Genomic DNA, 12,462 nt, shown 5'->3' on the forward strand with positions numbered 1-12,462 from the left:
ATGGACATCAATCACATGTACAATTTACAGTAGGGAGAGCATATGCACTTTAGCACTGGTCAGCAGTGGTAAAGTGCCCAGAGTCACTAAACCAAACAAAATAGGTCAGAGAGAGTATTGGAGGAAGGCAAAAAGTTTAGGGATGACCCTGCCAAGAGGCCCAGGTCCAACAATCTTCATGTACGGAGACCCAGAATTTGTCATCCTCAGCTCCTTTAACACCTCTGGTGCCTGTATCATGCCTTTCATGTACTGATAAACCCAGTGTTGATGTAATTCTTCCACTGTTGGTAATGCGCCAGAACTTCTGATTGGAACTGTGTCTGAAACTATACCCTCCAACCCTTCTGGCACGACAACTGACACCCCTGAACTCTTGAGGGTAATTTGCTGGAATGTTGCTGGACTGGCCAACAAATTGGGTGACTCTGATTGGGCAAATTGCATCGAGACTGGAGACGTATGTATGTTCCAGGAAACGTGGGCCAGGGAGGATTATGGTCACCAAGGCTACATGTCATTTTTCATCCCAGCCAGGTGGCAAGGCAAAGGCCGTCAGGGGGGCTCACGACCTGGGTTGCATCTCATCTGGGCTGCGTGGCAACACGGCTGTCGGCTAACTCCGAAGACATCCTCGTGGTTTCATTATCCTGGCCTAACCAAGCTAAACTCGTGTTAATTAACATCTACTCTAGGCCAGTGGGAATTGCGAAGGAATCACCGACCATAGATTAACTCACGAACTATATATCTGAGCTACCGAGTAATGCATTCTATGTGGTGGGAGGGGATTTTAATTCTCATTTTGAGCCACTCCCTGGTCTTTTGGAGGGGTTTCCATCGGAAGAAGAGGCCAGATGGGCAGTGCCCCTAGTGGAAGCTCCCCCCCCCCCCAAAGGCTTGGACCCCACTAGCACTACAAATCACAGCCCTCACCCTAAAGTTCGGAATCAGAGCCTGTAACGGGCGAATGAAATCTGACATACCCAGCAAAACCACCTATAACAGGCTGGGAAGAGAGTCTCGCCTGGATTATGTCCTGGCCCAAATAGCGAAGTGGCCGTCAATCCAGGACTTTAGGGTGATGGAAAGGTCCGATAGTGACCACAATGCACTCGAGCTTGACCTTGTCCACCCTGGTCCACAAGTTCTCGCGACCAATGCGGAAGGGATCAAACCTGCACTTCTCCTGGAAAATAGCAGGAGAAGAATCAGGTGGGAGCACTTGGCAGCAAGCAAGAACAAACTCCCCATGCTCTATGATGGGATAACTCCCATCCTGGAAACTGTGGGGAGTTTGGATACCGAGGCAAACAGCAAAGATTCCCAGGCCAAATTGTACAAGGCTCATGAGGACCTTATAAAAGCTGCCGCCCCCCATCTCTCTTGTAGCTCACGAAAGCCAAGAGAGGGGCGGCAAGGCAAAACATCATGGTATAACCCAGCATGCAGAAGGGCAAAAGCAGAACTCCTCAGACTTATTAAGGAAGGTCTAGGGGGAGACAGCCTAAGACAAAGCAGGCGGGCTTACAAGAAACTCGTTGCCCACGCCAAGACCGAATGGGAGGAAAACCAGTGGGAAGAACTTACCAAGGCCCTGGCGATCCAAAACCATCGTTTGTTTTGGAGGATAGTGAGCGGGGGGTCGGGGAACCTCCAATCGGCATTAGAGCCCAACATTGCTCCAGGGGTGTGGCAGTCACATTTCCAGCCTCTATATAGTTCTGAGCCGGGAGAATCTCCTGCTGTCACCGAGGTGGGTTGGCCAGGTTATGAAGGGGAGCCAATAACGCTGGGTGAGGTCACTGCTGCCATTTCAGGTCTTGCTTCTGGAAAGGCGCCGGGACTGGATGGCTTACCTGGGGACATGTTTAAACAGGAGCCCATTATTTGGGCACCCTACCTTACCGCCCTCTTCAACGGAGTTCTTAGCGGCATGGAAATCCCTAGTACTTGGCTGGGGGCAGAGGTGGTCCCCATCTTCAAAAAGGGCTCGCCTCTCCTCCCAGCCAACTACAGACCCATCAGTTTAATTGACGTAGCACAGAAACTGTTTGGCAGGGTTTTGCTGAATCGGCTCCAGGATTGGATGGAAGAGGTGGGCGCCCTTAGTCCCTATCAGGCGGGATTTAGGAAGGGAATATCTACAGTGGACCAGGTTTTTAGATTGAACCTCATCTATTGGAGGGCAGCTATATTCGAGGGTGGTAGTCTGTACACAATTTTTGTGAACTTACGGGCCGCCTTCGATCTGGTGCCCAGGGGGAAACTTTGGAGCGTCTTGGCAGAGATGGGCGTTCCCCCGGACATCCTATTAATCTTACAGAGGCTGCATCACAATAACTACGCCCGAGTGAGGTGCGGGAGGTCGGGGGAACTGACCGATAGATTCCCCGTTGACCGTGGGGTAAGACAGGGTTGTGTGTTGGCACCGACCCTGTTTTGCCTCTTCGTCAACGGGGTAATCGCCCATCTGAATGCCACCGACTATACTGACGCTCCCAAACTGAATGGCAGCAGGGTGCCCGCAATCATGTTTGCGGACGACACCCTGCTGCTATCCAAAACCCCTATGGGGATACAGAGGATCCTTGATTCATTTGTAGCCTTCTGTACTGACAGGGGGCTAGAAATTAATGCGGCAAAAACCAAATTCATGGTTTTGAATCCGAGCCAAAAATTGCGGCCGAATCCGCAATTGGGAGCTGTACGGCTCGAGAGAGTAGCCACCTTTGAATACCTTGGTGTGACTCTTAACGAAACCATGTCTTGGGGATCCCACCAGAGTAGGGCTAATCTCAAACTTACACAAACTACTGGGGGTATCGCCCGGATGATGACCGGCTCCTCATACCGCCCGTTGGGGGCGCTAACCCAGATATACAAGGCCCAGGCTAGGGGAGCGATCATGTATGGGGCGGAATTGTGGGGACACACACCCTCCTGGAGTCTGTCACTAACGGAAAACAAGTTTATAAGACAGATAGCCGCGCTTCTGCCCAGCACCCCGCTCCTCCCCTTGGCTTGACTTGGGTCTACGTCCATTAGCTGATGAAATAAGCCTTAGACCCATAGCATTCTGGCATAGGCTGTGGAGCAGTAATGACCTTGCAGAATACAGAGCGGAATTGGTCGAATTACTGAACCACCCCAAGGCGCTCCGTATTCCCTGGGTCAAAAATATCCAATCCACTTGTATGGAACTAGGGCTCCCTGAGTTATGGACTGAGCCGGCGAATGCCGCACTAACCATCTCCAAAAAGTCCCTGGCCAATGTATACCATGAACAGAAATTAACTAGGTCCCGAGCTGCCCAGGCAGAAGGGTCTCTATCCTCTGTGTTTCTGCAAACTAAGGACCTTTATAGGTTTGAGAGGGTATTGGATCCTATTTCCCCCGTACTTGCTAGAAAGTTGTTTCTCCAATGGAGATACGGCACTTTGCCCCTTCGGTCCTTTACAAGTACCTGGTCATCGCCTCCCACTACAAAGCAGTGTCCGGCCTGTGATGCCATGGAGGAAACCGACTTACACGCGGCTTTCTTCTGCCCAGCCTATATGGTAGCGAGAAAATACTGGCTCCTCCCATTGATAAGGAACATGGGCTGCAGGGAATATGCACCAATGTATAGGATTTTAAAATCTGATGTCTCTGGCCCAATTGTCTTCGCATTAACAAAATTTCTGACCAATGTTTGGCACACGCGTAACCGTATTTTAAAAGTGTTGGGTCCCTCCTAAAATTTTAGATGTATAGTTTTTATAGCATTTTTAGCATATCCATTTCCAATGTCTTTATCTTTTATGTACTGACTTACTTGTGATTGTATTTGTGTATTGTTTATCTTTTATGGCCAAATGGCCGAAATAAAGATTGGAAAATGAAATGAATTCTTCCAGTTCATACTTCACCAATCTGAAGATAAAAGTCTTTTTAGAGCGGCTCATAGCTCTTTAGAATTAAATGTAAAATGTTAGCACTTAAATGACCAAGAAGACCAATACTTTGAAGATTATCAGCAATATCCTGAATATATGCCTCGAGCGCTCTATCCAAATGCCCATGGACTAAGTAGCCAATCTCCATGGAATGTTACAAGATTACTATAAATGGTTCCCAGAACCTGTTTCTTCTACTCCTGCTCTTGCACTTCAACCGTCAATCCTGTCCTGTCAAAAAATGCCGCCTCCTAGGCTGTGCACATGACCAATTCCAGGTACTCCTCTATCATCATTACCTTTGGCGGACCCCCAGCACATGAAGCTTTGGACGGTGATCAAGAGGAAGAAGAGGGATAGATTAAAGATCGTGCCTCGACTATCAATGAATGGGATGACTATTTGATAACTACACCATCTCCTCCGAATGTGCCTCTTTTGGATTCCCCTCCCGATGATATTGGAGGTTTCCATAACATCATGGAAAGAGCGGTGAAACGTTTTCAATTGCCTTTCACTACGAAACAGGCAGACCGTTTTCTTTACAATTTTAAAGAACCAACTAAAAAATCAATAAAGGCTATTCCTGTTCTAGATTTTATGACAGGAAGGGGTGCATGTAATGAAGAACCCGGCCACAGCTGTCATGCCCAGATTAGATAAGAAATACAAGGCGCCCGATTATGCTCCTACATGCCTTATTGGATGACCAAGGCCAGATTCGGTCATCAGTCAAGCAACCCAGAGACTTTCTAGAAACCCTGCTACCCCTATCACAGCACCACCAGATGGGGAAGTATGTCGCCTGCACACAATTGGAAAAAGTTTTTCAGGCAATAACAGTTGGAGCAGCAAATTCTCTGGCAATTCTAGGAAGATTTGACAAACCAATGTTGTCGGATCTGGCACAGTACATCTATCTTCTGTCAGAGGATGCTAAGCCTGATGCCAGGAGCCCTCTTATCCCCAACCTCAAGTTCTCTTCCAATTCTGATATTCAGGTTGCTGCCTCTGAGCTTGCCACTACCATCTCGAAGGCTGTTAACATCTTAGCCCCGGCTAAGCCCTACTATTGCGCCAGGAAACGACTGTCGGCCCCCTGGTACTCAGACTCCCTCAGACTGCTTAGGCAGGGCTGTAGAAGGCAAGAAAGGGCCTGGAGAACCCATCTTGACCCCGACGAAAGGACTAAACACACCTTATTAAAGAATATAAGACCGCTGTCTTGGCCGAAAAACAGTCATATTTTACTAAGCTTACTACCTCTCTGAGCTCTCCCAGCGAATTATTCAAAATTGTAGACTCTTTATCATCTGCTCAATACCCTGATCCCATTGTTGCATCTCAAGAGCTCTGCGATCAGATCTCCACATTTTTTCATACCAAAATTGTGGACATCTATACTACCTTAGAAGCCCTCAATCGTACCCCCATTCTATCCCCCTAGCAGGAGCCGACTTCTGTTCCTTGCGGAAACCTATCCAATTTTCCTCCCCTTACCTTTGAAGCTCTCAATAAGCTCCTCAACAGACTTAAATCTGGATCCCCCCTGGACCCCTTCCCTTTAAAAATTCTGAAGAAGTGCAGAGAGGTCTTGCTTCCCCCGCTTCTTGAAGTAATGAATCTGGCAATCTCCAATGGTGCTTTCCCGGCACCCTGGAAAATGGCCATTGTCAAGCCCCTTTTGAAGAAGGCCACAATGGACCCTGGGATACTAAAGAACTTCCGCCCCATTTCCCTTCTCCCTGCTCCTGCTAAGATGCTCGAGGCCCATCTCAATCACCATCAGTGCCTTCCTTGATATTTCCAACCTGCCAGATCCTTCTCGGCATGGCTTTCGGAAGGCACACAGCACAGAATCAGCGCTCACAGTGGTAGTCCATAACATCCGCGCTAAGGTCGACAGTAGTCACATGACTCTTCTGATCCTGCTCAACCTTACAGCCGCCTTTGACACCCTGTCTCCCACCATTCTGGCCACACGTCTCAGTGAGATGGGAGTGGATGGGTCCGCTCTGAGCCTTTTAACTTCCTTTCTTAGTCAGCGTGAACAAAGGGTAAAACTTGGCGACTTCCTCTCTTCTGCCAAGCCTCTGCAATATGGGGTCCCTCAGGGCTCATCTTTGAGCCCTATCCTTTTTAACATATATGTGGCCCCACTTGCTAGGCTTATAAAATCCTTTGGATTGGAAATTTTGTTGTACGCTGACGACACCCAGATCATGGTCTCCCTCTCGCAATCTGTGGAGAACACGGCCTCTAATTTCAGGAATTGTATGGAAGCAGTGGCAGGTTGGATGACCTCTAATTTCCTCAAATTAAATGGGGAAAAGACCGAGGTCCTCATCTTTGGAGGTAAACAAGATGTCTGGTCAGCCGATTGGTGGCCCACTGCCTTGGAACATGCCCCAAGCCCTCCCCTGTTGCCCGTAATCTGGGTGTTTTCCTCGACACCACACTCTCCTTTGATAAGCAAGTTAACAGGACTGTTTCTACTTGCTGTGGTGTCCTAAGGATTCTGAGAAAACGTGCACACTATCTCTCCCCGGAAGCACGTAAACCAGTCTCGGTGGCTCTCCTCTCCCCTCGCCTGGACTATTGTAACACCCTATGTTAGACCTGTCTGCCCTCTGGGTTGTCCCTCCTATTTATTATTTATTTTTGTCCCCTTTCTGCCCCTCATATCCCTTATTTTTTTATGTCCACGAAATGTTTTTTTGGTGTTGGCCTGGGGGGATAGATGCTCTTTTGCCCTCATAGTTTTTTACCTCAGGCCCAGGAGCCTTTTCTGACTAAGATTCATCCAGACCTACAAAATGGTGGACAACAACTGCCATAACTGCCAACCTCTGAGGAAGTCCTATAGGGTAATACAGAGACCTTCCAGAACCTTCTGGACTTTGCTGGACCTCTAGAGGGAAACCTATATAAGGCAGGATGCGAGGCAGCCATTTTGTGTTGACCAGTGATTACTAGAGAGTGGAACTGGCCAGGAGGGAGGCGACTCAGAAGGAAAGGACAGCGCTAGTCCAGGAACGGAATTGACCTGTGGGCAGACTGTACTCCTGTATTGACCTGTACCCACCCGTGTTGACCAAACCCTACCAGGGTAGCCATTTCTAAAATCTTTGTATGACCTCTCCAGGACATATTGAAGTCCCTGAGGTCCCTGAGAAGAATCGCGCCTGTAAGAAGGGGTGAACCCCAGCCCTGAAGGATCGCTCTATCTACTGCAGCGCTGGGTGTTTTTCCCCTAAGGCATCAAAGGAGCCAGCGCGTCCTTCTTTAAGGTCTCACTGTGAACCGGATCCCAGCGTGTCCAGCTGACAGCTCTGCATGGGGGTGCGGCCTCTGTCCGGCACCGACTTCCCCTGCGAGCTGGTGAAGTGCTGGGGGGTGTCCGTGGAAGTGAGGCAGTGACGTAAGAGGCGGATCAGGAGAGGCGGGACCCCGGCTTGTGGAGACAGCGACGAGGGAGCAGCCAGGCGAGAGCGTCGAAAGAAGTGCAGCCGCAACGTCTCCTGCGCATGCCCAGCAGTCTGAAGAATTGCCAGGGGTAGTATCCCAGCGTCGGCAGTTGCGCAGACCCAGAGGTGCCGTTCCCTGAGGAGAGTATCAGGCGGTGAAGTCTGCGGGCATCGATTACCCAGAGGGAGGAGCTTCCCGACCCGAGACTGAGGCGGCAGGAAACCGGAGGGCTGACAAGCGCCTTCTGACCCCAGGTATTGGCGTCTCAGCAACTTATCCGGCAAACTGCATCTGTGTCAAGTAAGCCGGGGCCGCATTACTGGAGGGAGGTGGGGTCCGTCACGAGGAGTGTGACGAAGCACCGAAGGAGATCGGAAATCACTCCTCAGGCAGCGAACTGACTCCCGAGTAGGAGTATTGTGGAAAACTCCTTGCCCTTGGTGTCTGGGTGTCTCTCTGCCTAAACTAGGCTAAGTTCTAGCGTCTACCCAGCCCAGATTCCCAGGAAGACGAGGGCCGACCTGAGGGTAGAGAAAGAGTGTAGGAGCTGCAACTGTCCTGGAAACACAGCGCTCTATGAAAGGGATCACATAACCTAAAGAGGGTCTAGGGACAAGTTGAAGTAACCCTGAATCAAAGGAAGTAACTACCAATCTTCCCCTTTTTGGGTTGCGCATAATATAACAAGTACATTATAATACCAAAGCTGGAGTTGTAAGCTGAAATTTCTTGTATGAAATATCTTTGAGACTGTAGTGGTAAAGTTCAGCTTTATGGTTTTGTAAAAGAGTTTGTCAGTTACAGAAACTCAATCTAGAGCTGGAGTGTGTAGAAAATCTATTTAAATTACAGGAGCAAATCCTAGAGTGGTTGCTAATGTCTTAACTATGTAATGTAAAGTAATAATGACCTGTGAGATTATTTGATGTATTGAAACCTGACAAAAAGTCATCAAATCAACAAAGAGTTTTATAAAACAGCTCATATTTTTCCAAACTTGGTGTAGTGTCCTTATTTTTGAGTGGTTGGATGTTCGGTTACTGATGGGTGTGACGCAAACTTAGCACCTGTTCCTTGGAGTTAGGCCTACCCTCTTAGTGCCAAGCTACCTTATGTGACTTGGGATTCCCTAGGTCCAACACCCTATATCTGGGCATTAGCAAAAGACTGGTCCATCGCTTACAAGTTGTCCAGAATGCAGCAGCAAAGTTTGTTGTTGATGCTCCTAGGCGGTCCACAGGATCCTTGAGTAGAAAGAACCTTCACTGGCTTCCTGTGCCGTCCAGGATTAATTTCAAGGTTCTAGTTCTTACTTTCCGTGCTCTTCACGGATCTGGTGCAGAAGACATTAGGTCTCTTGTGTCCTTCTACACCCCGGGCAGGGCCCTGCGCTCCGCCAATAAAAACCTTCTGTCTGTTCCTTGAACCGCCAGGGCCAGATGGGGAGGGAAGGCTTTTTCTTCCCTGGCTCCGAAACTCTGGAACTTGCTTCCTGCAGAACTCAAGGGCCTGGCGTCCCTCGACTTGTTCCGTTAAATTCTAAAAACTTGGCTCTTCGCAGAAGCCTACGCGTAACCCTTCATCTGTGTTCACAACTCACTCAGCTGTTTTCCATCCTATGCGCCTTGATGCCTCCGGGCAAAGTCGCACAATACAAATCCCACATTAATTCATTCATTAAGGAAGATTCTCTTGCAAGGCGAGCAAACTTCTTCAGAGATAATCATTTGTGCTGTTGATATATACTCTACAGGTTTCCGGCAACCAGCTGGAGCAGCTGTTTTCCGCAGGCATTGCTGGCTGAAAGCTACAACATTCAGACCAGAAGTCCAGACCAAAATCCTGGATATGCCATATGACAGAGAAGAGTTGTTTGGAAAACATACAATGAAGCTCTTCAATCCATTAAGGCGGATACTGACACCCCCAAGGCCCTGGGAACTTTGCAATTTTTGCTAACAACCCTTTCGAGGAGCCAGAGAAAAATGTCCTACTCTTACACAGGACGATTCCAAATTTTAGGCAACAATATCAGGCTTACCATGGACAATATAGACGGCAATATGTGCAGCAGTACAGGCAGCGACCTCCAGCGGCTTACAAGCAACCAGCCAGAGGCAAACAGCCCACCAGGAGACGAGATGTTAATAGAAAATAGTGATCTTTCCTTTTTGCTGGTTACCGTCCTCAAATCCAAGAAACTAGGAAGTATTTCTCATTATACTCCCCAATGGTCCTGCATAACATTGTACAAGTGGGTCCTAGACATCATAGTTCAAAGGCATACCCTCAAATTAATCCACTAACCATTAAATGTTCCTCCAAAATGGACGTTTGCTCCCCATCTGAAACAACGACTGAAGGAAGTCGCTATCATGTGGCAGAAAGGGCTAATACAGAAGGTTTGAAAGTCTCAGCGAGGCACGGGCTTCTATTCCAGTGTCTTCGGTTTCAGGAAAAAATCAGGAGACTGGCGCGCCCAGTCTTGGATCTTCGACAGTTGAACAAATACATGAAAAAACAGTCATTCCGGATGGTCACCTTGCAAGATATTACACCTACTCAAACAAGGGGACTATGTGACCGCTTTGGTCCTTTACTTTCACAACCCATTTCATCACAGCCATCAGAGATACCTTCCTTTCCAGGTAGCCGACACACACTTGCAGTTCATAGTGCTCCCCTTTGGACTACGATCAGCTCCAAGAAAATTCACAAAGTGCATGGCCCATGTGGCAGCACGTCTGAGACTAAACGGAAATCAGGTACTTTTGTGTTTAGATGATTGACTAATAAAAGCTCCAACATTCCAACAAGCCACAGCAGACACTGCACTATGCCTTTCTTTAGTGAAACAATTGGGCCTCAAACCAAATTGCAGAAATCAACTCTCGAACTGACATCACTAATATTTCTTGGAGCAGTCTTAGACACCCAGTCAGACAAGGTTTTGGTCTCCCCAGAGCGGCAGGACAAAATCAGGATACTGGCCCAAAGACATTGCAAAAGAAAGTCATTTTTTGTCCGACTGTACAAGTAATTCCTGGGAGTGTGCTCCTCATGCATTCTTCTGATACCAAACTGTAGACTTCATATGTGTCCCCCACAAGAGCAGTTAGACAAACAGTGGCTGCAAGTTCATGGCCCTTTCGACAATGTGATACTGGTAACCCCAACAATGATAAAAGCTTTACATGATGGACGGTATCTGCCAATATTTCTCAATGGATGACTTTTCTCTCACAAGCAGCAAATCTGGTCATCACCATGGATGCGTCCCTGGAGGGTTGGGGCACTCACCTTTAACAGTGATCAGTCAGTGGCAAATGGACAGCCTCCGAAAAAAGAATGCATATAAAACTTCTAGAACTGAACACCATAGCTCCGGGCGCTGTTTTCATTCCTCCCCAGAATTGCAGGCTCATTGGTCCGTATCTGGACGGACAATACCACCAGCATACACTACCTAAACAAACAAGGAGGCTCAAAATCAGTGGCTCCATCTCATCAGGCACAAACAATTTGGAATTGGACCTTAGAACACAAGGTAACACTGAGGGCAGAACACGTCCCAGGAGTATCCAAAGTGCTGGTGGACACCTTGAGCAGACTGACAACCAGTGGCCACGAGTGGGAACTCCATTCTCTGGTTCTCCAAGACATTTTCCTTCGGTGGGGCACACTGAAACTCTATCGTTTTGCAACCAAGGCAAATCAGAAATGACAAGATTACGCAAGCTAGCATCCCCGGAGAGGATCGTTGGGAAATGCATTTTTGATTGGATGGCCGAAAATATTTGCTTACGCTTCTCCCCTAATTCATTTGACACCAAGGGTTCTCAAGAAACTAAAGAGAGAACCATGCAGGTTAATCCTCGTTGCTCCAAAGTGTCCCTGACCATTCTGGGACACAGAACTTCTCCTTTTTCTCGGAACAACATCCCATTCCTCAGACATCTACCCGACGTTACTATCCATGAACAAGGACCAAGTACTTTATCCCAACCCGACTTGCCTTAATTTGTCGGCCTGGATCCTGACGAACATGAGCTTGGACCATCCGTTATCACCAAAGACTGCAGAGAAATACTCTCTAAAGCGCGAGCAGAATCCAGAAATCAGTCATACCAATTTAAGTGGAAATGTTTCTGTATATGGGGTCAAGAAAAATAATGGCATCCATTCCTCGCAACACCAGTACAGGTTTTACCTTTTACTTCTTCAGTGAGCCAAGGCTGACCTTGCACATTTATCAATAGAAGTGCGCTTAGTAGCAATTACTTGCTTTAGGAGATCGAGGAACTCCTCATATCTGTTGTCTGCAAGATTAGTTAAAGCTTTCCTTAAGGAGCTCATTAGAGCATTTCCACCTGTGAAAGAACCTCCCCCGTTTTGGTATCTAAACGTGGAATTAAGTCAGTTAATGAAAAGCCCTTTTGAACCAATCCACAACACAGAGTTGAAATACTTGTCATGGAAGACAGCTCTGTTACTAGTGCTAACATCAGCAAGAAGAGTTAGTGAATTACAAGCATTCACTATAAAACAACTGTTCATGCAATTAAAAAAAGACAAGAAAATGTTAGGACTAACCCTAAATGTATACCAAAAGTACCTTCGGATTTCCATCTCAACAAACATGTTCTACTAAAGGCAACCTTTCCAAACCCATAAACTATTGCAGTGAGATCTTTACATCCTCTGGATGTTAAAAGATGCATTAGGTTTTATTTGCACAGGACAAAAGATTTTCGAAAATCTGATTAATTGTTCATTACCTATGGAAATTTGAATAAAGGACTACAAGTCTTGAAATCTTCCATTGCAAGATTGATTGCAACAGCCTTTCAAATTTGCCATAAAGCTGCAGGACAACCCTTATCTACTACAGTCAAGGCTCATTCAACAAGCTGTTTCTACGTCCACATTGTTATTGGCTAGTATTCTCATTCATCAAATCTGCAGAGCAGCCATATGGTACCCCAGGCATACCTTTACCCAGCATTATTGCCTGGATGCTACAAACAAAGCTGATACTGCAGTGGGACAGGCTGTG

General features: G+C 47.5%; 1 protein-coding gene across 1 annotated transcript in view; it reads left to right on the top strand.

Annotated features, from left to right (window-relative positions):
* Window positions 1-12,462, top strand: part of GMPS (guanosine monophosphate synthase) — a 433,428-nt gene that overhangs the window by 131,393 nt on the left and 289,573 nt on the right. The window lies entirely within an intron of this gene.

Source organism: Lissotriton vulgaris, chromosome 11 (assembly GCF_964263255.1).
Source record: "Lissotriton vulgaris chromosome 11, aLisVul1.2, whole genome shotgun sequence".
NCBI lineage: Eukaryota > Metazoa > Chordata > Amphibia > Caudata > Salamandridae > Lissotriton > Lissotriton vulgaris.